Consider the following 26,750-nt stretch of genomic DNA (forward strand, 5'->3'; position numbering starts at 1 on the left):
CAATAGGGCTCCTGAGCCATGAGACAGACTAGATAATTGTATGTTTCCTACGATTTCTGACACGCGCCAGACTTTGGAATCCAAGGTTCAGCCTTGCTTTTATCTTAGCCACATCAGCTGTTCTGCCAAATGAGAATTCTTGGTTTCACTGTTGTTTGTAATGTGTGTGAATAGATGTGTGATCTGAAATTTATTTCGGAAGACACTTGAGAAAATTGGGTATCTCTCCATAAGGACTCAGGGGAGCCAATGGACAGACAGCATAAGAGGTTGGGGAAATCTTTCTGCCTTAACGACAGACGAGAGAGAAACACAAACAATTGGATGGGATGGGGTAAGGCTAACACAGCATCAGTGACTACACAAGGCAGAACTGCAGAGGATCTTCAGTCCAACCTCCTCACTTACAGGTAAAGTCCCAGGGTAAAGCAACTGCCCTGAGATGGTACCACTGGCAGAGACTGTAAGAACCTGGGGCTTGATCACTTTGTATCCTTGATCACCAAGAACATTTGACTTTGGGGTCCATTAATTAATTTAGATTGTTCTGATAAAATGACTTAGGTTTTCTATCTCCACAATTAACTTTCTGTTCAGTTTCTTTTGCTTGAAGAAAAAATGAGGTAGACAGGTAGCTGTGACAAAGCAATGTGTATTGAGAAGTGCCATTTGCTGAAACTTAGGATCTTAATACCACAATGTTTATTCTGCTTATGAGTCTGCGATAGGGGCAGGACTTGGCAGGGTCAGCTTATCTCTGCTCCATTAGGCATAAGCTGGGATGATGGCTTGAGGCTGGGGGCTGGAGTCATTAGAAGGCTTGGCAATTGGTGCTGGTTGTCAGCTGGGACCTTAGCCAAAGCTATTTGCTGGAACATCTACATATGGCCTCTCCATGTGGCCTGAGCTTTCTCACAACGTGACAGCTGGGTTCCGATGGTAACTATTCCTAAAGAGAAAGAAAGAGCTAGACAGAAAAATGTCCCTTTGCGTTGGGCGAACCTAAGAAGTCATGCAGCATCATTTCTACAACATTCTACGTGTTGAGGCAATCACAAAGGCTTAAAAATTTAAAGGGGAGAGAAAATGGACTTTTCTGTATTGGGGAGTGGCAAGATTCTGGACAGGCCATTTCTAGATAAGGAAATACTGCTGTAGCCATAGTTTGAAACTACAATCTGCCGTACTTGGTTAGGTTACGTGACTCTTTTGAGCCTCCGTTTCTTTACCTGCAGACTCAGGATAATAACACTTCACAGAGTTCTCAGAAAGGTTAGAGGTAGTGTACGCTATGTGCGTACATGCAGTAGATGCTCAATACCAGTGCTCAGTCCAGGTTAGGGGTCAGATGTAGAGAAGCAGAAATGGTCTATTGCTCCTTCAGTGGTTGCTGACACACCTGCACCTGGACAAGGAATGATGCTTGTTATAACTAGGATAAGCTAAAGGCCAAATCGACCATCCTTCAGGCTCTGCCCACTTATCCTGCGAACAATTCAAGAGCATCTCATCTTGAGAAGGTATCAGCTCAGTTCTGGAATGAAGACAGTTAACTTCTCCCACGTTACTGCATCTGTGTTAGACCTTTTAGACTGAGTGTAAACAAGTAACTAAAAATGATGAGTTAAATGCTGCGGCTTACAAGGAATCTTAATCTCATTTTCGAATGTTTACTTATGTGAGGAAAAAAAGCTCTTTACAAAAGCTCTGACAGAAGGGCTGGCTGCTGGGATTATTCCCAGAATCCAATATGCTCTCTAAATAAGTTTGAGCCTGGGGTATTATTGTGGTTCACAGGAAACCAGTTTAAAACATTTAAAACACAAAAATCTGATGCAATAAACCTAATGCAGATTCACAAATATCACATAAGAAAATCCATAGATTTTAAAGACAAGTCCATAATCTTTGGGGGGGTCACATGAGTCACCTATAAGGTGCGAATGAAATCTGAACAGATGAGGTCTTCTGAATAAGACAACGGGTGTGACAAACCTGCCCTTCAGGGAAATCACCTCATTTCTAACCCAACTTAGTGGTGCAGTTTCATGGGAGGCTCCCTGAGCTGCAGCAGGAGTTTTCTCTCAGAGTCCAACTCCCCACTCCTTCCATAAGGAATGAGAAAGAAAAGCGAGACAAATGGGTGAAAATGCACTCTATCTCACGATAGTATTCATAAGGAGACCCCCCACAAAGAAGCTCTTCAAAAGGGAGAGATGAAAGGGGGTCCAGCTTTACGCTAGCATTTGAGCTGGCATTTGCAGCATTGCCGTGTGACTCGGAGCAGGGCATGAGAAGCCCTTTGATTGCCAAAGAACAGTTGCACCTCTGTTGGAGCGGTCCTCATGACTCACGTGGCTTAGCAGCAAAGGAGGGATAAGAACAGATGTGAGGGGGAAGATCACAGCAGAGGGAAAGTTACTTGACTATGAACCAAAAAGAGAAAAAAAAAGAACACAAAAGGAGGGGGAGCGTGAAGAAAAAGGAGAAGAAAAAAGTGTTTGGTATACTCTGGCAGAGCACCTGTTGTCTTTACAGGCAATAGCACATCCAGGAGGGAATGAATCATTCCTTCTTAATCATGAAACTGAACAACGTTGCCCAGAAAATGTCTCGATGGCAGCAAATGCCTTCCTTCTCTGCCAGCTTCATGCAGTGGAAGTTTGATCTATATTGGAGAGTGTGGGAAACTTATGTATTTCTCTTTAAAACATGAACACTTTAGGGCTTCTCTGGTGGCGCAGTGGTTGGGAGTCCGCCTGCCGATGCAGGGGACGCGGGTTCGTGCCCCGGTCCGGGAAGATCCCACGTGCCACGGAGCAACTAGAGCCGTGAGCCATGGCCGCTGAGCCTGCGTGTCCGGAGCCTGTGCTCTGCAACGGGAGAGGCCACAACAGTGAGAGGCCCACGTACCGCAAAAGCAAAACAAAACAAAACAAAACATGAACACTTTAATAGCAATTACAGTGTACCAGGTATTCTGCTAACTCCTTTACAAACATTAACTCACTTAATCCTCTCCACAGTCTAAGAGGCCGATAAGGAAACTGACATCGCTGTTTCTTTCAGTTAACCATCATGGTTGTCATCATCTCCATCCATCACCACCACATTAACAACTATTATCTTTTTAGCCCTTGCTGTGTGTCAGGTGCTTCTTACATAATCTTACATACCCCATCATTTCAGTCCTTTCAACAACCCTGTACTAGGGGCACTATTTTTATTCCCATTTTTCAATGAAACGAAAATATTAAGATTTTACGATGTCTTAGAACTGTTCACATACATAGAGTGATAAGGCTAATGGGCAGCAGGTCTGAGGAAAGAACCCAGTTCAGCCTATCCTCAAAGCCAGTGCCCAAACCACCATGACTCTCAGCCCGGAACCCACGAAGCAATAAACACCCCTTGCCATTTCTCACACGTTAGGTGCTGTGAGGCACTCTGGTCTCAAGTAATTCAGTCAGAGCCATAAAGTTCCTGCTATTTCCACTCTCTTGTGGGTGGGTTACCAGAAACCAGGCACTGAGTCATAAAACATTAGAGCGTCCCCTCTCCACTCCACCCGTATTATACCCACACAGAAACTGAGATCCACGGCATTAAAATCAGAATCAAAATTCAAATCTTGTGACTTCAATCTACCACCGCCTTTCAAGAAACTCAGAAAACTGGAACTATACTTATCGAGTCAATTTTTTGCCAGATCTTTTCATTTTAACCAGATGAAGAAGCACAGGACATAGGTCTGGAACATGAATTTATCTGTACTTTCATTGCTAACATGACTAGGGACCTTCTTCTGTCCCATTTTCTGAATGGTATGGAAAGAGAGTCTTAGTCTATCCTCTTTGGATAAAACCCACATGCTGAAATGCCTTCTGTAATCTCCAGAAGTGTACTTAATGTCATTAAAATTAATTCAGAATTATAAGAAAAGTCTGCTTGAAAAGGTTTGTCAATTATTTTGTTTTCAGATAACAGATAACCGCAAAGCAAATCCAAGAAGTATGTTGAAATTTTTTAGTAGCAATCCCAAATCTGGCCACAATCAATTCACTAGTTCCTCTGCAGTTTTATTCATTTGTTTATTAAAAAGAAAACAAAACACTTACTTTGTACTACTGATACCCTGTGTAGTGACAGGCAGTGAGAGACACACAAGGACAAGACAGATTTCTAGCCTACAGGAGCTCTCTATATCACAGAGGGAACAGACATGTCTACAAAGAAAATTCAACAGAGCACCCTTACAGCAAGTTAATCAAAGACCTTTATACACAGAAACCCTAAGAACAGGGATGTAAACAAAGATGGAGTTCAAAGATTTCTTTATAATTCCATCAGTTGGATAATAATCAAATGACCATTTACCAAAATGATTTGAAATTGCAGAATCCCCTGATCTGCCTTCAGAATTAATGCTCAGATAATGAATGCTCAGTTCCTTCAGATGTTTAATTACTGAGGGGCCTTACTTTCCAAAAGAGAGCCTATACAAACTTGGGAAGTGACATGGAATATTAATGAGATGTGATCTTGAGAGGTCATATAATTCAGACTCCATCCTCAGGCAAGACTCTTATATTTAAAAACCTCAGGGAGAGAAGCTTGACAACCTTCTTTATTGACAGTTTTGACAACCCTCAGATAGGTCTGCAGTGGTAGCTCTTAAAGGATGTCCCTCCATCATGGCCTCTAGGGTCCCTCATGGAAACTTGATCAGAGAAAGGCCTGTATTTATCCTTCATCTGGGACTGAGGTTCTTGGTCCCCTCAGGTCCAGAGGATTATCTGACTGCAACTGGAAGGCCTGGAGACTGTGAGGCCAAAACCAGGTCTAAGGAAACATCGTATGTGTTCCATGGGGGAGGGGAGATGGAGCTGGGTCCCTGGGGCCGGTGACAGTAGATGAATCGTAACATTCAGTAATAACTAACATCTGGATAAAGCTTACACATTTACAAATTTCTTTGACATACACCATCATCTGGTTTCCAAAGGAAGGTGCGATAACAGTCATGTCATGTGGATTACCATCCCATTTTACTGAATGAAAAATGAGACTCAGAGGATTTAGGTTACCAAGAGGTAGATATGAGAATATTATTACTACTCTACTGCTATTCCTGATGATAGTAATAATGCTGACAATACTAATAAACATGTGTATGTTCCAGCCACTTTGCCTGAAACATTTCATCTAATCTTCATAATGGCCCAGCAAAGTAGATAGTACAGAAGTGAAACTGGGATTTTAAAAGATTAAGTGATTTGCCTGTGGTGAAAAGTGGTGAAATGAAATTCAAACCCAGGTAATTTGACACCTAAGCCCATGTTTCTGCTGCATTCATGAGCATTTTAGAAAATAACCACCATTTCTACCAGAAGAGGGATTCAAAACCCTAATAAATCCCTCCTGCCCAAGAATTCCTGACTTGTGTTTTAACCCACTCTGACAGTGATAAAACCCACATCTCCCTGTGTCTGGGACATTGCCATCTCTACTCACCCATCTTTCCCTCCCCTCTGAGAATCCCAGCATTGCCCTTACCTCCTCATGCATTAACAGTGAGCTGCGCTGATATTACCCCTTCCCACCAGCAGGACACAAAGAATTGAGCTGAGAGAGTGGCTGCAATTCTCTTGCCTTGAGCAGCAGGCAAGACCCTCAATGAATACTACAGGTCCATTGGTAATTTTCCTTACAAAACACTTCCTCATCTAGGATTCTTTTACATTTTGAGTTTTATAGAGGAGATGTCTGATGAGATATAGACATGAAGAGGCTAAACACTTGCCCAGAGTCACAAAGAAGAACAGGGACTTAAACTTAGGTCTCTTGGGTTTAACTGGCGAACAAGTTTATTCAATAAGTATTCATGGAAGGGCCACTATGACCCAGGCCTTGCATTCAGTTCCCTAAAGCTCACAAGGAGATTCATTCATTTATTTAAAAAAACCCTTTCTGAGTAGCTAGAAGATGCTAGGGCCACTGAAGATACAACAGGAGACAAAACAGGGCTGCTGCTTTCCTGAAGTTAACATGCTAATGGGGGAAGTAAGACAACAAACATATAAACAATGAAATAAATGCATGTCATATGCCCATAAGCACAGGGAGGAAAGCAAAGCACGGTAGTGTGGATAGGGAGTATGAGGGGGATGGGGGAACTGACTGCCTCATGCAGGGTAATGGCCTAAATATAGGCAGGACCTGAGAGAAAGGAGGCTATGAGCTATGCAGGGATCTGCAGGAGGGGTGTCCCAGGCAGAGGGAAGATTGAGTGCAAAGGCCTAGAGGCGAGTGTGTGTCGGCCTTTCCAAGAAAGAGCACAAAGGCTACTCTGATGGGAGTGGAGTGAGAAAGGAGAATATCTGTAGAAGATGAAGTCAGGTGTGGAGGCCAGACTAGGAGGAACCTTGTAGGCTCTTGCAAGGACTCTGGCTTTCCTCTCAATAACCAGAGTAGCCAAAGGAAGGTGGAGCAGAGAAGGCACGTGGCCTAATTTACATCCTAAGTTCTGGATGCACAGAGTCAAGGGTGGCTGATGGCCTGCCACTCCACCGTCCCTTTCTCCTCTCATCCAAACTTCTCATTGCCCAGAGCACAGGATAGCCTGGATTCCCTAATCAAGACCAAGCCCCAGGACATGATGGAGAAAGAAAAGGATCATTTCTAGTCCTAGCCTGAACAACTCTGACTCTTCATCATAAGAGCCAACATGGAAGGTGATATTCTAGTCAAGGTTTAACCATGCTTTAGAATTTCTAGATATACCCAGTATCATGCTAGCCTTTTTTGACAAAGAGATTTGGTTAGATTACATTCCATGCCTTGTTTGTCCATTAATTATCTTTAGCTCTTTTTTTTTTAATGTAGTCACAATGGAGTGACCCATCTTGTATTTATAGCCTGTCCCTATTAAATTTTATTGTTCATTTATGGCCACTTGTACAACTAGCCAAGGTCTTGGTCTAAGCTGACTGATTTCAAAAATTGCATCTGAAACTCCTAGCCTGAAGTCATCTGTGCAATCAATGGGCGTATAGGCCTTATAAATCAGCATAAAAATTCCCATGGATTTTTTTAATCTATGGTGGATGAAAGATGACCACAAATTTTTCCCTGCTCCTCTCAATGAAAGGTGAGCCTACTTCTCTCTCCTTGAACCTGCACTGGCCCTGTGTCTTGCTCTGACAGTAGAATGCATGGAATGAGGGCTTCCCTGGTGGCACAGTGGTTGAGAGTCCAGCTACCGATGCAGGGGACGCAGGTTCGTGCCCCGGTCCGGGAAGATCCCACATGCCGCGGGAAGTCAGCTGCAAAAGTGGTAAAGAGGCCTGGGCTAGATTACTGAATCATGAGAGAGCATGTGGAGAGGGACTTTCAGAGGATGACACACCATCCTGGACATTATGGCCTCAGTGGAGCTCCCAGCTAAATGCAGCCCCCTGAGTCACCTCAGCTACACCCTGTGGAACAGAAGAACCACCCAGCTGATCTCCATCAACCCACAGAATTGTGAAAAATAAGAAATTGTTGTTGTTGTAAGGCACTAAGTTTGGGGGGCAGCTTGTTACACAGCAACAGGAAACCAAAAAGCCATTCTTGACTTGGATGCTCACAGGAGGAGAAATGGTAGGAAGGAGAGGATAGAGGAAGAACTGGCTGGCCTGACAATTACACTGCAATTCAGTTCTTAATTTTTTTTTTCTTTCTTGAAAAATGAAATGAACTCTTACTAGTGGTTTCCTAACTTTGGTCCTCAAGCCAGTGCTAACAGAACAGAATTATCTGGGAAAGTTGGTTAAAACACCAATTTCTGAAACTTTCCCTTGGGAAGTTAGATTCAGAAGGTCTGAGATGGGGCTCAGAAGTCCGTATTCTTCCAAAAGTCTTCAAGTGATTTTGAGCATACAGATTCGGGAATCTTGGCTCTAGACTGTGCACTACTTGAGGGCTGGAAGTAGGCTTATCCATCTACCCCATTGGCCTGGTAGAGCGTCTGACATATATAGGAACTACATTCATGTTTAGGGAATGGATGAATAAATGAAAGAAAGAAAGAATGAATGAATCAGAAGAGAACAGGAATATCTATAGGTATCTTGACATCCCAACAGAACATAGATATTCTTTTGCACCCCGTGTTCATGACGGCACTACTGCCTGTATCTCATTCTTCCCTCCTCTTTGTTATGACCGCTACCTAATTAGGAATCTTGTCAGGATGAGAAGAGTGTGTAGCCAGTTTGGCAGTGGGGTGGTAGGTGACTGATGTAAAAGAGATATGGCATCAGGGCAGTGCATGTATGCACAAAAACAAAACAAAGCACCACACACACACACACACACACACACACACACACACTTGCCACAGGCCTTGAGCTATCTGTCTCACTAAAAATGCCCCTGAAAACTGGAAAATAAATTCTCATTTTCTCTCCTCACTTCCCTAGGCAATTCTACTTTCTTTGGGAAGATGTCCAAATTCAAGGACACTGGCAGTTTAGGGAGCTTGGAGGAAAAAGAAGTAGAGAAAAGGCAGAGGGGTGTTTGACAGAGAAGAGCACAGAAAACCCAGGACACTTGGGGAGATGGAGGGACCACAGGGATAATATCTCGGCCAACGTGATTTGCTTGCTTTTTCTACCAAATTCTGTTCCTGTCATGCTGAGGAAACTCAATCTCAGGCCTTCGGGACCTGCATTTAAAAAAACCTGAGAACCTGAAAGCCTTCCTCTCCCACTTAGGCTTTCAATCTTCTCTGAATACAAAAGACTAAAAAAAAAAAAGTAAGGATCTTGAAAAAACAGTCCCAAACAATGTCCTGTAGCCTAATTCATTCTGATCCACACCTACTCAAATTACATTGGTAACTTTGTTCTCTGACTACTTTACTTATCAAATGAAAGGGCAAGTTTTCTAGGTACAGGGAGCAAACAAACACAAAGGACCCATGCAAAAAATGATCCAACTTGAAATTTTTTAAATGAACCAAACTGAAACCAAAAAAATGAAGCAAGTTGAAACACATTTTATAGAATTTTAAATGTCCAGCAAGGAATGTGACTGCTGTTTTCTATTTTCAAGACTTCGGATTTAAGAAAATCTACTCAAAACTTTGACATCAAGTACCAAAATTTATATTACACAAGATATACACATTTATAGTAGAAAAATAAGAATATAAAGATAAGCAAACAGAGAAAAACTTCCATGATCCTACCACCTAAAAATAAGTATTGCTAACTATCTAGATTTATCTATCCAGATTATTATATCTATAGCTATATTTACAAAAATGTGACATTATACTTACCTTTTTTCAGTCAACAAAAAACCTTAACAACTTTCTAGGCTAATTTAGATATGCATTATCATCATTAATGACAGTATAGTATAGTAGTTGAAATATATATATATATATGTATATGTATGTATGTATTTTTATAAACTCTTATTTATACTTACAGCACCAGAGTAAAAAAGTATATATATCATATATATTTTTTCATGTTTTCTAAAGATAAATTGCTATCAATAGCATTATTGGGCCAAAGCTTTTGATAAATATTGCCAAATAGCGCCTTGAAAAATTTGTGCTTCTCAACCCTCTCACTAGCTATATGACAGTGGCCATGTCCTCACTCTCACCATTCCAGGACAGCAGCCTTCTTATTCTTGGCTTAAGGGTCAAAAGAAAAATGTTTTCTCCTTGTTTGAATTCTTTGTTTTTTTCCTCACTTGTGAGATTGTGAAGTTGAAGCTCTTCTCATATGTTTATTAGTCATCCTTCTTCATCTTTACCTTGAACTCTTGAATGTTCCATTGGAGTATTCACATATTCAATATTGATTCATAACAAACCTTTTTAAAGTAGGGATAGTCACCTTTTGCCTTTGATGACACAGATGTTGTTCCTAGGTTGTCATTGTTTTTTACATTTGTTTATAGCACAGCGAGTTTGAACACACTGGGTTGGGTTCAAATCTTGGCTTTTCTGTGTCCTCATTTTGTGAACTTGGGTACATTTCTTGACTTTTCTAGTTCTCAGTTTCCTCATCTATAAGACAGGGGACATAATAGTGCCCTATGATAGGGCTAGATGGCAATTCGTATCAAGTCCCGATAACAGTAACTGGTACATAATAAGCTTTCAGTCAATACTAGATTTGTGAATTATAGTAGGTTTATTACCATGAAATGTTAATCTTATTTGGAGTTCATATTTTTCTTTTATAGATTCTGCCTTTGAGATCATGCTTAGAAAGTCCTTCTCCACCTTCACTATTACATTTTTTTCTAGTACTATTAAGTTTTCTTTTTCACATTGAGATGGACTTGAATCCATTTAACATTAACTTTAGTGTAAGGTATGAGTTAGGGAATCTAACTTCATTTTTGTCCCAATACCATTTACTGAGTAATCATTCATTCCTAATAGAGCGAGAAGCCACATTTTATGAACAAAAGGTCTGGTTCTGGTCTTGTATTTTTGCTCCACTGACTAATCTATCTATGCCTATGCTGATAATTTGCTCTTTTCACAATTGTAGCTTGCGTCGTAGTACTGTGTACTGTATCTTATGGGGCAAGACTTCCCACATAACTCTTCTTTGTTAAAATTGTATGAAGTCTTCTATCACATTTATTATTTCAGATAAACTTTACAGACAGGAGTTTTGTCCAATTTCCTCCATGTGGTGGATGCTGTAACGAGCCACTCAGATCCTCCTTCAGAAATACTTATTCTTCCAGCTTCTGGGAGGGCTGCCAGAAGATGGCCCTCAGCTGTGAGCCCTGAGCTGAAGAAAACTGTCACACCCCTTTGATGAGGCCTCCTTCCAGAAGTAGCATGCATTTGATGACTGACTGACTGGGGGTGAGGAGTGCACTATAAACGCCAGCCACCTAGTCCCAACTTGGTATAACTGAGGATTCAAGCTAGTGCCAGGGCTCCCCATGGCGACAGGGGAAACCTTCTTTGGGACTGCTCTGCAGACCAACTTCTCCCCCTGTCCAGCCCTGCTTCTCCGCCCCCCCATCTTTTCAGAGTCCACAAGCACTCCCAAACAAATGCCCTGCATGCTAACCTCAGGCTCAGTCAGCTTCCTGGAAAGCCCCATCTGCAAAACATCCCCTGTGAAATGTAAAATTACTGGGGTTTGAATGAGAATGACATTACATCTCATGATTAATTTGACAGAATTAACATTTTTACAATATTGTCTTCTCATTGTATACTTCTCCATTTGTTTCCATTTTTCTTATATTCTCAAAAAATGGTTTGAAGTTTTCTTCACACAGGTCTTGGAATCTCTTTTGAAGTTTATTCCTATGGTTTTTTTTGTATTTGCCATTGATATTAGTGAGACTTAGTATTTTTTTCTTCTTTGTAGTAGGAAATGAATTTGCAATCGCAGACACTCTTATAGAAGAAATTACATTTATTTTGTATGACTTCAAAGGCCAGAACAATTGGATTTTGACCTATCCCTCACACCTTATACAAAAATAACTCAAAATGGATCAAAGATACAAATGTAAAAGTATATAGCCTTTAGAAGGAAACACGGGAAAAAATCTTTAGGCAAAAAATTCATGGATATTACTCCAAAAGCACTATCCATTAGGAAAAAAAGATAAAGTGGGCTTTATCAAAATTGCAAAATTTTGCTCTACAAAAGACACTTAAGATAATGGAAAGACAAGTTGTAGACTGGAGGAAATATTTGTAATATATAACATCAAAGGACTTGTACCCAGAATGAATAAAAAACTCTCAAAACTCAACAGTAATAATATAAACAACACAGTTTTAAAATGGGCAGGGCTTCCCTGGTGGCACAGTGGTTAAGAATCCGCCTGCCAATGCAGGGGACACGGGTTCAAGCCCTGGTCCAGAGAGATCCCACATGCCACAGAGCAACTAAGCCCCTGTGCCACAACTATTGAGCCTGCGCTCTCGAGCCCGCGTTCTCGAGCCCGTGCTCTGCAACAAGAGAAGCCACCGCAATGAGAAGCCCACACACGGCAACGAAGAGTAGCCCCAGCTCACCACAACTAGAGAAAGCCCGCATGCAGCAGGGAAGACCCATCGCAGCCAAAAAATAAAATAAATAAATTTATTTGAAAAAAAAAAATGGGCAAAAGAATTGAATAGACACTTCAACAAAGAGAACATATGGAAAACAAATAAGCAATATGAAAACATGTTCAATATCATTAACCATTAGGGAAAAACAAATTAAAACCATATGAGATATCATTACACATCTATTAAAATAATTCCAAAAAAATACTGACAATATCAAGCGTTGGAAAAGATTCACAGGAAACTAAACTTCCGATGTATTACTGTGGGAACGTAAAATGATATGGTACTTTGGAAAATAATTTGCTGTTCTTTATAAAGTTAAACATATATATACCATATAATGCAGAAATACCACTCTAAGGTATTTAGCCTACAGAAATGAAAACTTCTGCTCACCCAAAAACCCGTTTAAATGAATTTTTATCACAGTTCTATTCATAATCACTGAAAAGTAGTTTTATGTTGGTTTGCAAACTGGCCTTATACAAAGAGGGCTGGTAGAGACGAAAGAAAGAGGCAGATCACTCCAAATTGGTAGATGACAGGCCTAATAATCAAGGAAACTCAAATACAAGGCTTGTCTTGGGTGGCCACAAGACAAGTAGATCTCCACACCCACCTGCCAGCATCTTAAAAGTTTATAGAGAGGCCTTAATTGGACTCAGTCACACATACTGTCCAGATGGTCTCAACAGCTCCCACTGTGGGAACGGTTGGCAAAACATACATTCCAAGGATAGGAGAGGGGGTGAGGAGCTGCTGATTACCCAGGTCCAGCTCTTGGGTTAACTAGTGGTCACATCCTCTCAATTACCTCCTCCAGCAAATTAACCCAGTGCCTTCCAATGGGTGAATGGATAAACAAACAGGGGTATATCCATATAATGGAATACTACTCGGCAATAAAACGTCATCAACTATTGAAATACACAGCAATTCTGATGAATCTTAAAGGCATCATACTGAGCAAAAGAAATCAGTCTCAAAAGGCCACATACTGTACCATCCCACTTATATGACATCAGGAAAAGGCAAAACTGTAGGGACAGAGAATAGATTGGTGGTTGCCAGGGTTTGGGGGTGGAAGAAGGGCTAGCACAAAGAAATATGATGGGATGGTGAAACTGTTTGGGATCCTGACTGTGATGATAGTTACATGAATGTATACACTTACCATATATTCATGTAAAAATTAATTTTTAATGTATTCAATTTATTCAGGAAATATTTAAATGCCTTCTCTCTTTCAGACACTAATTTGGATTCCAGCCCTCAAGGTGCTGAAAAACAACAGACAAGAGACTGGAACATAAATAATTCTAATACACTGTGTTCATTTGGATGACAGGAGGCTGAGGGAACGTGTGGCAGAAGACTGTAACTCCACACTGAGCATGATTTGGGCAAGGAATGTACCCTGGAAAAAAATGAGTGGAAAATTAATTAAGAGTTTTCTAGTTTGGAAAAGCAAGTGGGTGAAATATATTAGAGGACATTCCAAACGAAGTAAGCAAGATAATGAAACTGAGGCTTGGAGAGGATGAGTACCCCGCCCAAATTTCTGTAAATCTGGAACTATTCTAAAATTAAAAGTTTATTTAAAAAAAAGGAAAAAAAAAAAAAGGAAGGATGACTCAAAAAAAAAGGAACCTAAAAGCCCAGACGGCAGACCTGAGACCCATGGAGAGTTATTCCCAGGCCTTTATACTGAATCAAGGAATAGCTGACATTTGACCAGCTGGATTCCAGAATTGCTATTTATGAAATACAAGTGACTTTTTGTGCCATCCAATTCCCCCCCTTTTGGGCAGGAACGTCCATAGCAGTCACCCTATGCCTGTCTCCCCATTGTATGTTGGCTGCGGGAAGCAGACAAGTTGTTTCCTTAGTTTCATAAGCGAAGAGGAACTGAACTTCAGTTGAGGCTTTAGTTGTGGCATGCTGGATCTTTTAGTTGCAGCATGCAGGCTGTAAAGATCCCGCATGATGCAACTAAAGATCCCACGTGCCACAACTAAAACCCGGCGCAGTCAAATAAACAAATGAATGAAAAAAAAAAAGAGGAAGGAGAGCTTCAAGATGGCGGAAGAGTAAGACTCGGGGATCACCTTCCTCACCACAAATACATCAGAAATACATCTACAGGGGAGAAAGAACCAAGATGGTGGACTAGAAGGACATCCTCTCACTCCCTCTTGCGAGAACACCAGAATCACAACTAGCTGCTGGACAATCATCAACAGGAAGACACTGGAACTCACCAAAAAAGATACCCCACATCCAAAGAAAAAGGAGAAGCCACAATGAGATGGTAGGAGGGGCGCAATCACAGTAAAATCAAATCCCATAACTGCTGGGTGGGTGACTCACAGACTGGTGAACACTTATACTACAGAAGTCCACCCACTGGAGTGAAGGTTCTGAGCCCCTTGTCAGGCTTCCCAACCTGGGGGTCTGGCAACGGGAGGAGGAATTCCTAGAGAATCAGACTATGAAGGATAGTGGGAATTGATTGCAGGACTTTGACAGGACTGTGGGAAAGAGAGACCCCACTTTTGGAGGGAACACATAAAGTATTGTGTGCATCCGGAGTCAGGGGAAGGAGCAGTGACCCCAGGGGAGACTGAACCAGACCTACCTGCTAGCGTTGGAGGGTCTCCTACAGAGGCAGGGCGTGGCTCTGTTTCACCATGGGGACAAGGACACTGGCAGCAGAAGTTCTGGGAAGTACTCCTTGGCGTGAGTCCTCCCAGGGTCTGTCATTAGCTCCACCAAAGAGCCCAGGTAGGCTCAGGCCAAACAACCAACAGGGAGGGAACCCAGCCCCACCCATTAACAGTCAAGTGGATTAAAGTTTTACTGAGTTCTGCCCACCAGAGCAACAGTCAGCTCTACCCACCACCAGTCCCTCCCATCAAGCCTCTTAGATAGCCTCATCCACCAGAGGGCAGACAGCAGAAACAAGAAGAACTACAATCCTGCAGCCTGTGGAACAAAAGCCACATTCACAGAAAGATAGACACAATGAAAAGGCAGAGAGCTATATACCATATGAAGGAACAACATAAAAGCCCAGAAAAACAACTAAATGAAGTGGAGATAGACAACCTTCCAGAAAAAGCATTCAGAATAATGATAGTGAAGATGATCCAGGACCTTGAAAAAAGAATGGAGGCAAAGATCGAGAAGATGCAAGAAATGTTTAACAAAGACCTAGAAGAATTAAAGAACAAACAAACAGAGATGAACAATACAAAAACTGAAATGAAAACTACACTACAAGGAATGAATAGCAGAATAACTGAGGCAGAAGAACGGATAAGTGACCTGGAAGACAGAATGGTGGAATTCACTGCTGCGGAACAGACTAAAGAAAAAAGACTGAAAAGAATTGAAGACAGCCTAAGAGACCTCTGGGACAACATTAAACACAACAACATTTGAATTATAGGGGTCCCAGAAGGACAAGAGAGAGAGAAAGGACCAGAAAAATATTTGAAGAGATTATAGTCGAAAAGTTCCCTAACATGGGAAAGGAAATAGCCACCCAAGTCCAGGAAGCGCAGCGAGTCCCATACAGCATAAACCCAAGAAGAAACATGCCGAGATACATAGTAATCAAATTGGCAAAAATTAAAGACAAAGAAAAATTATTGAAAGCAGAAAGGGAAAAATGACAAATAACATACAAGGGAACTCCATGAGGTTAACATCTGATGTCTCACCAGAAACTCTACAAGCCACAAGGGAGTGGCATGATATACTTAAAGTGATGAAAGGGAAGAACCTACAACCAAGATTACTCTACCCAGCAAGGATCTCATTCAGATTCGATGGAGAAATCAAAAGCTCTACAGACAAGCAAAAGCTAACAGAATTCAGCACCACCAAACCAGCTCTACGACAAATGCTAAAGGAATTTCTCTAAGTGGGAAACACAAGAGAAGAAAAGGACCTACAAAAACAAACCCAAAACAATTTAAAAAATGGTCATAGGAACATACATATCGATAATTACCTTAAACGTGAATGGATTAAATGCTCCAACCAAAAGACACAGGCTCGCTGAATTGATACAAAAACAAGACCCATATATATGCTGCCTACAAGAGACCCACTTCAGACCTAGGGACACATACAGACTGAAAGTGAGGGGATGGAAAAAGATATTCCATGCAAATGGAAATAAAAAGAAAGCTGGAGTAGCTATACTCATATCAGATAAAATAGACTTTAAAATAAAGACTGCTACAAGAGACAAGGAAGGACACTACATAATGATCAAGGGATCAATCCAAGAAGATGATATAACAATTTTAAATATATATGCACCCAACATAGCACCTCAATACATAAGGCAACTGCTAACAGCTATAAAAGAGGAAATCAACAGTAACACAATAATAGTGGGGGACTTCAAAACCTCACTTACACCAATGGACAGATCATCCAAACAGAAAATTAATAAGGAAACAGAAGCTTTAAATGACACAATAGACCAGATAGATTTAACTGATATTTATAGGACATTCCATCCAAAAACAGCAGATTACACTTTCTTCTCAAGTGCACATGGAACATTCTCCAGGATAGATCACATCTTGGGTCACAAATCAAGCCTCAGTAACTTTAAGAAAATTCAAATCATATCAAGCATCTTTTCTGACTACAACGCTATGAGATTAGAAATGAATTACAGGGGAAAAAAACATAAAAAGCACAAACACATGGAGGCTAAACAATACATTACTAAATAACCAAGAGATCACTGAAGAAATCAAAGAGGAAATCAAAAAATACCTGGAGACAAATGACAATGAAAACACGATGATCCAAAACCTATGGGATGCAGCAAAAGCAGTTCTAAGAGGGAAGTTTATAGCTATACAAGCCTACCTCAAGAAATAAGAAAAATCTCAAGTAAACAATCTAACCTTACACCTAAAGGAACTAGAGAAAGAAGAACAAACAAAACCCAAAGTTAGAAGAAGGAAAGAAATCATAAAGATCAGATCAGAAATAAATGAAATAGAAACAAAGAAAACAATAGCAAAGATCAATAAAACTAAAAGCTGGTTCTTTGAGAAGACAAACAAAATTGATAAACCATTAGCCAGACTCATCAAGAAAAAGAGGGAGAGGACTCAAATCAATAAAATTAGAAATGAAAAAGGAAAAGTTACAACAGACACCACAGAAATACAAAGCATCCTAAGAGACTACTATAAGCAACTCTATGCCAATAAAATGGACTACTTGGAAGAAATGGACAAATTCTTAGAAAGCTATAACCTTCCAAGACTGAACCAGGAAGAAACAGAAAATATGTACAGACCAATCACAAGTAATGAAATTGGAACTGTGATTAAAAATCTTCCAACAAACAAAAGTCCAAGACCAGATGGCTTCACAGGTGAATTCTATCAAACATTTAGAAGAGCTAACACCCATCCTTCTCAAACTCTTCCAAAAAATTGCAGAGAAAGGAACATTCCCAAACTCATTCTATGAGGCCACCATCACCCTGATACCAAAACCAGACAAAGATACTACAAAAAAAGAAAATTACAGACCAATATCACTGATGAATATAGATGCAAAAATCCTCAACAAAATACTAGCAAACAGAATCCAGCAAAACATTAAAAGGATCATACACCACGATCAAGTGGGATTTATCCCAGGGATGCAAGGATTCTTCAATATATGCAAATCAATCTATGTGATACACCATATTAACAAACTGAAGAATAAAAATCATATGATCATCTCAATAGATGCAGAAAAAGCTTTTGACAAAATTCAACGCCCATTCATGATAAAAACTCTCCAGAAAGTGGGCAGAGGGAACCTACTTCAACATAATAAAGGCCATATACGACAAACCCACAGCAAACATCATTCTCAATGGTGAAAAACTGAAAGCATTTCCTCTAAGATCAGGAACAAGACAAGGACCACCACTCTTACCTCTATTATTCAAGATAGCTTTGGAAGTCCTAGCCATGGCAATCAGAGAAGAAAAAGAAAGAAAAGGAATACAAAGTGGAAAAGAAGAAGTAAAACTGTCACTGTTTGCAGATGACATGATACTATACATAGAGAATCCTAAAGATCCCACCAGGAAACTACTAGAGCTAATCAATGAATTTGGTAAAGTCGCAGGATACATAATTCACGCACAGAAATCTCTTGCATTCCTATACACTAATGATGAAAAATCTGAAAGAGAAATTATGGAAACACTCCCATTTACTATTGCAACAAAAAGAATAAAATACCTAGGAATAAACCTATCTACAGAGACAAAAGACCTGTATGCAGAAAACTATAAGACACTGATGAAAGAAATTAAAGATGATACCAACAGATGGAGAGATATACCATGATCTTGGATTGGAAGAATCAATATTGTGAAAATGACTATACTACCCAAAGCAATCTACAGATTCAGTGCAATCACTATCACATTACCAATGGCATTTTTTAGGGAACTAGAACAAATCATCTTAAAATTTGTATGGAGACACAAAAGACCCCGAATAGCCAAAGCAGTCTTGAGGGAAAAAAACGGAGCTGGAGGAATCAGACTCCCTGACTTCAGACTATACTACAAAGCTACAGTAATCAAGACAATATGGCCCTGGCACAAAAACAGAAACATAGATCAATGGAACAAGATAGAAAGCCCAGAGAGAAACCCACGCACCTATGGTCAACTAATCTATGACAAAGGAGGCAAAAATATACAATGAAGAAAAGACAGTCTCTTCAATAAGTGGTGCTGGGAAAACTGGAGAACTACATGTAAAGGAATGAAATTAGAACACTCCCTAACGCCATACACAAAAATAAACTCAAAATGGATTCGAGACCTAAATGTAAGACCGGACACTATAAAACTCTTAGAGGAAAACATAGGAAGAACACTCTTTGACATAAATCACAGCAAGATCTTTTTTGATCCACCTCCTAGAGTAATGGAAATAAAAACAAAAATAAACAAATGGGACCTAATGAAACTTCAAAGCTTTTGCACAGAAAAGGAAACCATAAACAAGACCAAAAGACAATCCTCAGAATGGGAGAAAATATTTGCAAACGAATCAACAGACAAAGGATTAATCTTCAAAATATATAAACAGCTCATGCAGCTCAGTATTAAAGAAACAAACACCCCAATCCAAAAATGGGCAGAAGACCTAAATAGACATTTCTCCAAAGAAGATATACAGATTGCCAACAAACACATGAAAGAATACTCAACATCATTAATCATTAGAGAAACGCCAATCAAAACTACAAAGAGATATCATCTCACACCGGTCAGAATGGCCATCATCAAAAAATCTAGAAACAATAAATGCTGGAGAGGGTGTGGAGAAAAGGGATCACTCTTGCACTGTTGGTGGGAATATAAATTGATACAGGCACTATGGAGAACAGTATGGCGGTTCCTTACAAAAGTACAAATAGAACCACCATATGACCCAGCAATCCCACTACTGGGCATATACCTTGAGAAAAGCATAATTCAAAAAGAGTCATGTACCAAAATGTTCGTTGCAGCTCTATTTACAATAGCCAGGACATGGAAGCAACCTAAGTGTCCATCAACAGATGAATGGATAAAGAAGATGTGGCACATATATACAGTGGCATATTACTCAGCCATAAAAAGGAACGAAACTGAGTTATCTGTAGTGAGATGGATGGACCTAGAGATTGTCATACAGAGTGAAGTAAGTCAGAAAGAGAAAAACAAATACCGCATGCTAACACATATATATGGAATCTAAAAGAAAAAAAATGGTCATGAAGAACCTAGGGGCAAAATGGGAATAAAGATGTAGACCTACTAGAGAATGGACTTGAGCATACGGGGAGGGGGAAGGGTAAGCTGGGACAAAATGAGAGAGAGGCATGGACACATATACACTACCAAATGTAAAATAGATAGCTAGTGGGGAGCAGCCGCATAACACAGGGAGATCAGCTCGGTGCTTTGTGACCGCCTGGAGGGGTGAGATAGGGAGGGTGGGAGGGAGGGAGATGCAAGAGGGAGGAGATATGGGGACATATGTATACGTATAACTGATTCACTTTGTTATAAAGCAGAAACTAACACACCATTGTAAAGCAATTATACTCCAATAAAGATGTTAAAAAAAAAAAAAAAGAGGAACTGAACTTGAGGAGTTGCATTTAAGGAACTACACCTGAGGAGACTCTTCTTCTCCTGGACCTGATTTCAATGACAAGATTTTGGATTTCAAGCTGGTGCTTTAAAGAGATACTTGGGGGGAACTTGTGCAGGAATGAATGTATTCATGGGAGAATCATGTGCATCATTAGGGGCCAGAGGTTCAGAATATGGTGGTCAACCTCCCCACGTTCTGCTATTAAGACTCTTGTGTAGGGGCTTCCCTGGTGGCGCAGTGGTTGAGAATCTGCCTGCTAATGCAGGGGACATGGGTTCGAGCCCTGGTCTGGGAGGATCCCACATGCCGCGGAGCGGCTAGGCCTGTGAGTCACAACTACTGAGCCTGCGCATCTGGAGCCTGTGCTCCACAACAAGAGAGGCCGCGATAGTGAGAGGCCCGCGCACCGCGATGAAGAGTGACTCCCGCTTGCCACAACTAGAGAAAGCCCTCGCACAGAAACGAAGACCCAACACAGCAAAAATAAATTAATTAATTAATAAACTCCTACCCCCAACATCTTCTTAAAAAAAAAAAAAAAGTAACAGTCTCCCCAGCCTTAAACCAGGGACAATAGCGCCTACCTCATAAAGTCACTGCACTCAATAAAAAATAAAACAAAAGAAGACTCTTGTGTAGACCCCTCCTATATTATACCAGTGTTGATCTGTATGTCCAGTGTTACACAGAAAACAATTAATATGCCACCTCCAATATTAGGTTATAAAAGCTGTGGCTTCTACCTGAGGCATTCTTTTGCTCATTCACGTGGCTCACTTCCTCTGGAGGAAGCCAGTTTCTATTCTGTATGAGCAGCTTTGTGGAGAGGACAACATGGCAAAGAACTGAAGCCCCCAGCCAGTGGCCACATTCATGATCTTGGAAGTAGATCCTCCAACCCAGTCACATGTTGGCTGACACCTTGACTGCAGCATCATGAGTGATCCTGAGCCATAAAACCGAACCAAGCCACTCCTAGCTTCCTGGCCCACTGAAACCGTGAGATCATAAATGTTTGTTGTTTCAAGCTACTAAGTTTGGAGGTAATTTCTTACATAGAAATAGATAACTAAAACACTCACTCACCCTCTGTTACAATCTTAAATCAGCCCTTGGCAAGCATCTCTGAAACTCGGAGATGAGCAGCTAAGTGCAAGGAAAGGGAGGAAGCTGACTCAGCAGAAAACTAGTTGGGATAAGGAGCCTAGTAAGGATACAATTAAAGCAAGACACCCAGGAAACTGTGGGTAAGGATCACCCGCCTAAAGGATCATAACACATACCCTGAATAAATCAGGAGCCAGAGATTCCAAACTCTGCTTTCCAGAGCAAAACATTCAGGCAGAAGATACCAGGTAGTTAAATGTAAATAAATGGATACCTGTCCAGTTCTCAAGCTCTAGGCTAATTTAAAGCAGCAATAAATTTTTGAGAATAGGATCTTCATCACTGTCAGAACAAGAATAGAATTCAATTCGGTCCAACAAATATGTACTGGTCACCTTCTCTGCTGCGAAGGAAAGGACTGATGCTTTAAAACCGAAAACGGGTCATCAATGGTATTGCTCTAGAGTATTTAATCACTCCACTGGGCTCCCCCTCACATGGATAATAAAAGTTAGTGCCTGGGCATATATGCTGGATTGCTACAGTCAGGATTAACAAGACTGAAGTAAGACAAAAAGAGAATCGACAATGGAAGAGGTCAGAATCCAGGGGGAGGACCTTAGCAGAAAAAAGAAGGCAACAGAAAGAGACAAAGCTTCCCCCTGTGAAGATACAGTTGCAGGAAACATTTCGACAGCCATAATAGTGTTAAGGGTTAACTCTGAATGGGAATCTCCAAGAGAGTAAAGTAATAGTAACTATCATCATCATCATGGTCATCATCATTGTGGCAAGTGTTAAGGACTCACCCATGTGCCAGGCACTGTTCTAAACGGTTTTCATGGATGAGTTTATTTAATCCTCACTAATCCTGGGAGATGGCTGTTATTAGTTTCCTCATTTAGAAAGCACTGAAGCACAGAAGCTAAGTGAATTTCTCAAAGCCACAAAGCTGCCGAACGGCAGAGCTAGGATTCAAATCCAGGCATCCGAACCCCACCACCAGTGCTACGTTGCCCCTCAGTATAAGGCAGTGTGGACTACTGGCCTGTGTGCTTGACCACCGGCCACTAGAGCATGAGCTTCTACTGTCGCTGGAGGAAGCCAAAAGGGAGAGAGTCAAATGGGAATCAAAAGCCCCAGATCTTCTTTTTTTCTCCTCTGCTCTCCTGGGACAGGTATGGATGAGGTCCTATTTAAAAATGCCTCTGAGGCGGCCATGCTAACCGCCACGGTTGGTATACCCCTGTCCTGCTAGCTTGAAGGTTCACCCCTCCCCATCCTAGGAAGACCAATCCATTCTAAAGGCGTCACTCAGAGGGCACCCCTGTCTCAGGCCGAACCGGGAGACGTGCCATTTGAACTTTGTGCAGAGAACCAGCCCTGCCAAGCTGCTCCAGGCCACTGCTTTCAGACTACTTAAAAATTAAAGAATCTTTATTTTTTAAACTCCATTCTATACAGCATCTCTTGAACAAATAATGTTTTAATAATACATATAAGACAACTGGTAATAAAGCAAAATTTATACCTGTGTGTATAAACTGGTATTAAGACAAAGCTGAAATATTGTTACTACTAATAATAAAATAAGTAAAGAAAAGAATAGTTAAGCTGGAAATATAATACTTTTTTTGGTTGTTATTCCTTTGGCTCCTTAAGTACCAGAAAACAAACAAATCTAAAATTCTCTTTGATTGGGTATACATTTGTTCTAGTGACCTTAAAGAAACTGAAAACTGTGCCTCTTTCTAATCCCCTCCTCGGGACTCTAAGAGTATCCTTGGATACATCTTTACCTCCATACTCTCCCCTAAGTCATGCACTTTTGTCTGTGCAACGCCCTCTTGTCAGATCAGGGGTGGGTAAATATTTCAGGCTTCATGGCTCCTAAGGTCTCTGTGGCAAGTTCTCGACTCTGCCGTTGTAGCAGGAAACCAGCCACAGACGATACGTGAACAAGCGAGCATGACTGTGTTCCAGTAACACTTCATACACATTGAAATTGGAATTCTTATAGTTTTCATGTGTCAGGAATATTACTCTTTTGATTTTTTTTTTCCTGACAAGAATGTAAATCCATTGTTAGTTTGCAGGCTATACAAAAAGGAAGTTCACTGGATTTGTCCCAAGAGCCATACTTTTCTGACTCTTGTCTTAGACTCTAAGCTGCTTAAAGGCAAGGGAAGGACTCATCCTTAACTCCCCATCACCTACTGCAGAGTCTGCATCAGAGGAGAGCTCAGTATCCATATCTTAAATGGCAGAATAAATGTAAGTAATAATTTCCCCTTGTGAAGATCCAAGTGTAGTTCATTAAGATTTTGCTAATTTAATTTAATCGTAAGTGCAAATTCCCATGTTTCTAATCATTGCACCCTAATTTCAACCTCGATTCTGGGTATGGGGCTCATACCTAAATGTGTTTATTGCCTTAGTAATTGATTCCTGGTTCATCTTCCTAACTGTTTATTTCCATAGAACACTAGCTTTTCTATCATGAACTTTGTGGTATTCAGTTTTGGCCTTGTGGCTCTATTCCTTAAATCCACCTGCCCAAGATTTTTTCCAGCCATCTTGTTTTCAAAGATGCATGGGAGTGTAACAGGATGTCTTGGCCTGGTGGGGTCCATGAGTGGAGGAGGTACCTCCAATGCTCCTTAGAGACACTAACATCCTAGATTTACATGGGGCTGAGGAAATGGGTACAGACGTGTCAGGTGGGATGCAAGATTGCAGTGGAGTCTCTGCTTGGGAAAGATCATTGAAAGAACTGCCTGGCTAAACACGGCAGCAATGGGGGCTGCAAGCAACCTGAGCTCAGTGTGCTGGAGAGGAGCACATTCACAGTCATGACAAGATCACCGGGGCACATGGCTCTCTTCCAGGGGTACCAACATCACACCCAGATTTCCAGCTCTACCACCACTGAGGCTACAGACATGAAGGCGGCCACATAAATGGGAGTAACATTTCGGCTCACGACAGCTACTCTGTTCATTGAGGTCCAAGTCCACGGAGCTCTAGCTTGGCTAGTAGGCAATGGTCAAGAGTACCCAGCCGACGCATAGGAGTCACCTAGGTACTCCCAGGAATTCTCAGGGTCAGAGAATCAGTAGCACTTCATTTCCCAAGTATATATGATCACAAATGTATATGATTGTGAACTGACAGAATAGAAGCCGTAGCACATGCCTGGCATGCAGCAGCCACTCAATAAACGTTTGTGGACAGAATGACGGAATACAGTATTTTGTCTGTTTAGTCTACATCATATCCAGCACCTAAAACTGTGCCCAGCATACAAATGGCACTCAATAAGTATCTGTTGAATGAATAAAAGTTGAGTGTGTGCCTTTTCAGTTTATTTTATTGTTTTCTATAAATGAAATTTATTACTGAGAATACCTTTTAAAGATGTAAATAAATTAACAAATCAGGGAAAAGTCTTTGGTCCTATGTCCCGATTTATGTGTTAAAATAAGCTATCACTCTGCCTTATATCATTCCTATGATCCACTTTCCTTTGAACCTGCAGCTACCATTATCCCCTTGTACAGGAGATAAATTATAAATTAGGCCAGCCCGCTGTGGCTAACAGTGCTGATGATATTTGAATATCCATTTAGTAGCAACTACTGCTGGCGTTTTCTTAATGTGGTTTCTCTTGTAATTCTGACAGCTTTATGAATGCTCCAGTAACTTTCAGCTAAATCATCACAGAGTTTCAATTTCCATCTTTAAGCCCTGCGGATAGATCTTATCCATATTATGCTAATAAATAACTGCATCTCAGGTGGATGGTGGGAAATGATCTAAAGGAACATACAAGGCAATATTGGTGGTCCTTGGGCTTAAGCTAGCCCTCATTCACTTATTCCCCTTCAGTGATCAAAGGCACATTAACCAATTAAAAATTAAATTGGTAAATGTTGCTGACGTGATTTCATTCTTGCTGTTTACTTTAGAAAGGAGAATCTTTCCAGTGAGTCAGTGCTCTCCCAGCAATTTTCCAGTACCATCGCAAAGCACTGGGGGACAGTGGCAGGCATATGTACGTGGCTATGTTTCTCAGCTAGTAGAAGAGAAAAGGAACTTTGCAGTTATTGTTTAGGGAGCTGACTTTGCATTTATGGCCCTGGCTTCTCTACATCTTAGTAAGTCCATACGAAAAACAAGGAACTCTGATCCTTATGGGGTATCATTAATTACACTTGAAAATTTCTTAGATGTGTACAATTAGTGGGCTGTCTTCCATTTATTTAAGGGAGACTTTCTTTAAAATGTACTTTTTTATTCCATAACATTTCAGTGTTTCAGAGCTCTCAGAGTTTCAGATGTCCAACTGGATGAACTCAAAGTTTTCTATTTTTAAAAGAGAAGAAAAATATCAAGAAACAACAAAATATCTTCTGAATGACAAAATGTACCGTGTAAATGACTTTCTTTGGAAGATCTCTAATTCTCAGCCTTGGAGTCTATCAGAAAAGTTGATATGGTTCCAGAATACACTCCGGTTAGTAAAATGAATTTGTAATATCTGTCCATAGGTAAATCACATGACTCCTTTTGTTCCAAGTGCAGTTTACTCAGACTGGCTACAACTTCAATTCTTCTTGCACTGAATCCAGTCCAACCCTGCTCGGCTGTCCTAACCATGGCCATCAACAAGGATTTGTTGAACATCTAGGGGCACATTCTTGTGCCAGCAGAGAATGCATTTTCAGTGTCATAGGATGAATGATGGCCCCCAAAGAGATATGTCTATTTCTTAATCCCTGGAACCTGTGAATGTGGCCTTATTTGGGAAATGGTCTTTGCAGGTGGAATTAAGCTAAGGATCTCAGAGATCATCCTAGACTTAGGGTGGGCCCTAAATCCAATGATAGATGGCCTTATAAGATAAACACAGAGTGAGATTTCAGACACAGAGACATACAGAGAAGAAAGCCATGTGAAGCTGGAGGCAGAGATTAGAGTTTGCAGCATCGAGCTATGCAACACCTGGAGCCACCAGAAGCTGGAAGAGGCAAGGAAGGGCTCTCCCTGAGAGACTTCAGAGGGAATGCAGCCCTGGAAACACCCTGATTTCAAACTTTTGGTCTCCAAAACTGTGAGAATATTAATTTCTGTTGTTTTGGGTACATCAAAACATTGCATTGCTTTCCATTGCCCTAGGAAAGCAATACAATCAGGTACCAGGTTCAATTTTTCATGCTTGAAGACATGTCTAGGATTTGGTTCTAATGGATTTATTAGAATCCTTTCTGTTTTGGCAAGCAACTCCCCAACTCCAAACACCATCCCCCTACCAGGCTCTGCCAAAAAGACAAAAA

This window comes from Delphinus delphis, chromosome 2, assembly GCF_949987515.2.
Source record: "Delphinus delphis chromosome 2, mDelDel1.2, whole genome shotgun sequence".
NCBI classification, from domain to species: Eukaryota; Metazoa; Chordata; class Mammalia; order Artiodactyla; family Delphinidae; genus Delphinus; species Delphinus delphis.